The sequence below is a fragment of the Bison bison genome, unplaced genomic scaffold (genome assembly GCF_000754665.1).
Source record: "Bison bison bison isolate TAMUID 2011002044 unplaced genomic scaffold, Bison_UMD1.0 scf7180017862123, whole genome shotgun sequence".
In the NCBI taxonomy this organism is placed as follows: domain Eukaryota; kingdom Metazoa; phylum Chordata; class Mammalia; order Artiodactyla; family Bovidae; genus Bison; species Bison bison.
In genome coordinates, this window is record NW_011492695.1 from 13,942 (window position 1) to 20,490 (window position 6,549).

At 41.3% G+C, this 6,549-nt stretch overlaps 1 protein-coding gene across 1 annotated transcript in view; it reads left to right on the forward strand.

The window, feature by feature from the left end:
* LOC104983235 (multidrug resistance-associated protein 4-like) overlaps positions 1–6,549 on the forward strand; it is a gene marked incomplete at its 3' end in the record, with an annotated part of 11,921 nt that overhangs the window by 3,752 nt on the left and 1,620 nt on the right. The window lies entirely within an intron of this gene.

The window sequence follows — 6,549 nt, forward strand, 5'->3', positions numbered from 1 at the left end:
GGACTGCAAGGAGATCCAACCAATCCATCCTGCAGGAGATCAGCCCTGGGATTCTTTTGGAAGGGAATGATGCTAAAGGTGAAACTCCAGTGCTTTGGCCACCTCATGAGAAGAGTTGACTCATTGGAAAAGACTCTGATGCTGGGAGGGATTGGGGGCAGGAGAAGAAGGGGATGACAGAGGATGAGATGGCTGGATGGTGTCACTGACTCAATGGACATGAGTCTGAGCGAACTCTGGGAGTTGGTGATGGACAGGGAGGCCTGGCATGCTGCAATTCATTGGGTCGCAAAGAGTCGGACATGACTGAGCGACTGAACTGAACTGAATTGTGAATTTTAGTAAAGAATATATATATATATATATTTTTTTTTTCTATTTCTGTAAAAAACTTAAAACTATAGAAGAAGAAGGGCCTCCCAGATAGGTTGCACAGAGGTAAAGAATCTACCTGCCAGTGCAGGAGACACAAGAGAGGCAGGTTTGATTCTTGGGTTAGAAAGATACCCCTGTGTAAAAAATGGCAACCCACACCATTATTGTTGCATAGAGAATCCCATGGACTGAGGAGCCTAGTGGGCTACAGTCCATAGAGTCGCAAAGAGTTGGACATAACTGAGCACATACAAGAAGAAAGGAATAAGGATTTGTTTTTATTAGCCAGGTCTACCTGCTGATATTTTGGTTATTTCTCAGTCTTTCCCCTAGAATATCTACACATGCACAAATTTTTTTTTAAGTTAAAATTATAGTTCATGATTTTTTAGACTTGATTTTTATTGGAGTAAGTTGCTTAACCATGTTGTGTTAGTTATGCACCACAATGAGACACCAACTCACACATGGGGAAAAAAAGGAAGAAACAATAGTGTTGGCAAGGATGTAGAGAAACTGGAACCCTGCACACTGATGGCGGGGTTATAAAATGTGTATCACAAAGGACAAACATTTTATAATTTGATTTACATGAAGTCCTCAGAGCAGTCAAATTCAAAGAGAACGTCACCTTGTGGTTGCCAAGGGCTGGGGGTAAGGGAAGTAGAGTTAGTGTTTGATGGCACACCGGTACAGGATGAAGAGAGTTCTGGAAACTGGTTGCACAGTAATGTGAAGATAGTTACCAATAATGAACCATGTGCTTGAAAAATTGTCAATATGGTAAATTTTATATTGTGTCCATTTTCCACAGTTTTAAAAAGCTTAATACAAAACAAAAATGGTACCTGATGTGCCTCATTTGGAAGTGTTCCTGTGTTAGAGTCTAGATTTTGCCATTTCCTGGTTATATGACTGTGAACCAGCCACATAACCTCTCAGTATGGCCTCAGGAAAGTACGGAGAAGACCTGGAGAGAACACCTCCCTGGGATGCTGAGAGGGTCAGTGATGCTCTGAACAGGGCAAAGTCCCCCCAGACAAAGAGCAGTCATCACCACCACAGAGTGCAAATCCCATGTGGTTCCCAGTAGAAAGCCTCTGATAACTTTGATAGATGAGGTTACAACAACAGCAGCCCCCAACAGGAAGAAGAGAGACTCCTCTCCTTTCCTGGCAAGGACACAGGCAATGAAAACCCATGGACTCTGTAGGAGCCCTCCCAACCTCCTCTTCCCCTCTGTAAAAGTGCTCTCCAGCCCTGGCACTTTGGGGACTTACACTTGGCTCTGCACAAATGCAGACCTCAAACTGCCATCCTCTGCTGATTCTGAATAAGCCCATCTTTGCTGAAGAAATATCTGACAGTCTGTTTGTTTCAGGTCAACAGACGGTAGGGAATCAACACACTGGGGGACCCATGGAAGACTCTGGGCAGAAAATTATTCACTTGATACCTCTGAAAGGATACTAGTCTCAGGCTGATCAGGTGCAGAACAACAAAGACCAAAAAAATCAAGAGTAAACTACATAAGATAAATTTAAATTTGTTAGGCAGTTTGTTTTGTTGTAAGGACATATCAGTAAATTTGACTGTACCTTTGGGATGTTCTATTTCCTGCTTGAGGCTCTGGTTATTGTATAAAATTACCAAAACTCATCAAGCTAAACATTCATTGGGAACAGGTCAAGGTCAGAGAAAGAGCCCTGGAGAGCTCACCCAGCCTCCATCTACAGCATGTGGATTTCTGACTGTTAATGAACAATAACAGATGGTATTCTGAAAATGGTGCAAAGAATCATAGTTTGAAATTAAACATTTCTATCTATTCACAATCGATAGTTACTGAGGGCCTAGCAGGACCAACCTCCCTAAATCATCTCAGCACTCGGCCAGTTCACATCCCCCCTCATGTCATCAGCTTCTCTGAAAAGTGTCTCCAGGGAGTCTGTCTTGATACCAGACAGTTTTCACATCCACACTCCCTTTGCAAGGGGACAGTTCACTGAGATGTGGCCAGTGTCAGAGGAGCAAGGATTTAACAGCTTCTGATGGGCCAAGTGCATCTAGTCCAAGACCCTGCCCCAGCCACATCACTGGGGACAGGTCCTGCACTCACCCCCAACCTGCTGGCCTCTGGGACGAGGCTGGAGAGAAATACAGAGCTCACCCCAGAGGCTGCAGTGAGGACAGAGTCTCAAGGAATTAGACAATCCAGTCCCCAGCTGGACACGCTTCATTAACTGTGCTTCTTATTTCCAATAGTGAGGAATAAGAAAAATTCAGGAAACCATAATGGGAGAATGGACTGTTTTAAGAAAAAATGGGGCCTATCCTATATCAAAAACTAAAAAAAAAAAAAAAAAAGGAAAAATTCTAGCTGCCTTTACTGTTAGAAATAAAATAAGAAAAAAGCTATAATAAACACAGAGATTTAGATGATGTAAGGATATACTACAGAAGACGTACTACAAAAGCAGCAGGAGAAATGAAAAAGAAAAGCTTGATTTTATTTAATGATATATAATTTAAAACCTCTAAAGAACAAATGAAAATCTGAAAAAGTATTATATGCACTACTACAAGTTATTTCAAAAATATAAATACTCTATAGAAAATATATTAATAGACATTTGAAGAAAGACAAATGATCAAGAGACATAAATGTTCCATCTTTATGAATCAAATGGCAACCCACTCTTGTATTTTTTCCTGGAAAATCCCATGGACAGAGGAGTCTGACAAGCTACAGTCCATGGGTTTGCAAAGAGTGGAACAGGACTGAATGACTAAGCACACATAAGTCAAATAAATTCAAATTAAAACTCTCTGAATTATTTTTAACTTTAGGCCCAGAAAAACTGTAATTCAGGTACTCAAACTGCTGCTACTGCTAAGTTGCTTCAGTTGTGTCCAACTCTGTGCAACCCCAGAGACAACAGCCCACCAGCCTCCCCCATCCCTGGGATTCTCCAGGCAAGAACACTGGAGTGGGTTGCCATTTCCTTCTCCAATGCATGAAAGTGAAAAGTGAAAGTGAAAAGTGAAAGGTACTCAAAGGTGACAATGAAATAAGCTCACAAACAACTGTTAAGAGGGCAGATTGGTCTGAACCTAATGGAAAAGAATTCAGCCCTTCACTAATTATTCTACTTCTGGGAATTTGGAAAAAGGAAAGATGCACCAAAATATATGGTCATAGATGTGCATCACATCCTAATTATACATTTTAATTAAATACCACATTTTGACAGAAACAGACTCTCAGACTTTAGAGAACGAACTTATGGTTGCCAGGGAGAGTGAAGGGGGAAAGGGATAGTTAGGGAGTTTAGTAGGGACATGTATATACCGCTGTATTTAGGATGGATAACCAACAAGGACCTACTGTATAGCACAGGGAACTGCTCAATGTTATGTGGCAGCCTGAATGGGAGAGGGGTTTGAGGGAGAATGATACATGTGTATGTACGGCTCAGTCCCTTTGCTGTCCTCCTGAAACTATCATGTTGGCCATTGGATATGCTCCTATACAAAATAAAAAGTTTAATTAAAAAATAAATGCCATGTTTTGCACATTAGATAATGCTCTAAATAAATGTTAAACTTTCCCATCAAAAGTTGGGAAGGAATCTGGATCCAAAGATATTTTGATGTTGAGTATCTTTTCCTCTTCAAGCAGAATTTTAAAGAGAATCTTTTGTGGGCTTCCCCTGTGGCTCAGATAAAGGTAAAAAAATCTGCCTGTAATGCAGGAGAACCTGGTTTAATCCCTGGGTCAGAAGGATCCCCTGGAGAAGGGAATGGCTACCCACTCCAGTATTCTTGCCTAGAGAATTCTGTGGACAGACCATGGGGTCCCAAAGAGTCAGACACAACTGAGTGACTAATACTTTTACTTTGGGGGCAGGGTGTCATCATCTGGGTAAGTCCCAGTGCTAATTCCCTGAGCATTTTCTGTAGGGGACAAGTGTGGAATAAATCACCTAACATGTTTCAAACGTGCTTAGTGGTTAAGCTCCTAGATGTACACTGTTGTTTTGGAAGGAAACTGAGACCTAGAGATGTTAAAGGTCATGGAGCTGCTGAACTGGAGTGGAGACGTGGAGCAGAGGACAGCTGAGGCCCTGGGTGCTCAGCACCACTGCTGAGACTAGAGTTCAGTCTTCTGACTTCTGGACTGGGGTTCTTTAGGGGTGCCAAGTTACCCTGATTAGCAAAATCTGAAGTTTAGTCTATCTTATCACTTCTTTAATGAGTCATGGATATTCATACTTCAACAAATAGTTCTTAAGCATCTGTACCTGTGTTGTCCTGGGAATAACAGGAGAGAAGAAACGTAATCTCTGTTGTTGCTATTATTCAGTCATTCAGCCGTGTCTGACTCAGCAACCCCATGGACCAGCACACAAGGCTTACTTGTCCTTTACTCTCTCCTATAGTTTGCTCAAGTTCATGTCCATTGAGTTGGTGATGTCATCTAACCATCTCATCTTCTGCTCTCCTCTTCTCCTTTTGCCTTCAATCTTTCCCAGCATCTGGGTCTTTTCCAATCAGTCAGCTGTTTGCACCAGGTTGGCCAAAGTATCGGAACTTCAGATCAGGCCTTCCAATGAATATTCAGGGTTGATTTCCTTTAGGACTGACTGGTTTGATCTCTATCCATGGGTTATTATGGTCTGGCCTTGGAAATTTCCTTACCCTGGCAAAATCAGTAAAATGGTGTTTACCTATGGGCCGTCTCTGCATTCTAACTATTATCATTTAAATAATGCATAATCAATCTGAATAGGTTTTTTGGTGAGATCATCTGTACAGTTACTGTTTTTTTCCCTTTATAATAAATACTTGCAGAGTGATAAGTTGAGATTATGTAAATATCATCTTTTGCCTCAAACTTTCAGCCAGTTTTTAATTTCCATTGATGATTTTCTTGACTTGATTGTTCTTTTTTTATTTTTTTTGAATTGTTAAACATTTTTATTGTCCAGACTTATAACTTTATAGGACATGCAGGATAAAAAAGTGTAAAATATCAGTAAGCATATAAAATTTCAGCAGTCTTTTGGACCAGCACTTGATTTGCACATGGGACTAAGCATCTGTCTAGAATAGACATGTCTTGGGACACATAGTTTACAGATTGACTCACAAAACAATTTCCCAAGGGCTTTTCCTAATGTAAAGATAAAAAATATCTTACACTTGAAAATTATTCAGTACAGTACATTTTCAGTTATGTACATAGCTTAAAATAACTGATTACTCCTTTTATATTTGTTTGGATTTGTTTGCAAGAGCTTTCCTTTCTCTCCTGTTTACGTAGCACTACGGATTCATGGATTCTTTCATTATTTACTGGGTTAAGGTTCATTGCCATTTGTTTGTCTTGATGCTCTAAGTATCTCAGATTTGTTTAGCAAGAACCATTCAAGCTTCTCTGTCCTTCTACACATCCTCATGATTCCTTGAGCACTTTCTTATTTTATGGCACAGGATGTCCCAGACCCATCTTGGACTTTCTCTGCCTGTTGATCTTGTCCTGTAGACAGTGAGGCTTTTGCTGGGATTGCCTGGGGCTCTGCTCACCAGGGCTCGTACTAGCTATGAGCAGCCCCCACAGAAATTCTCCTTTTACAGTCAGTGTTGTGGCTGGACTGGCCCTTGTGGTTCTTAGGATTGTGAGACACATCTCAGCAACAACCAACCATCAGCGAACTTTGAAATGCCAAGGTGTATCACTCACATGCCCTGGAGGGTACAAGGCACCTCTGGGGTGACACAGCGAGGTTCTGGGTGGAGAGAGAGGGAGAGCTCCTGAGCAAGCTTGGACTTGGGATTCTGCCTTTTTGAAGTTGAGAATGGGGTGTCTAGGATTTTAAAGGTTCACTCTTTATTAATGAATTTAAAAAATAAGAGCGGGAATTAAAGTGCTGCAAGGGAGAAGCAAGCAGTCAGTGAGATGGTCTGTTATCAGGTCAACCAGAGCTTTCTGAAAGAGGGAACTTCACGGGTGGTGGGGTGGCCTGGCTCTTTATCTCGTTGTGTAGCTGTTACCTGTTCACTGGAGATGGATGTCTTTGACATGGATGTCTCCAAAGCTTCATGACAGGCACTTATATCGCTGTTAAAAAAAAAAACAAAAACAGAGTTATCAGTGCTGACACACACAGC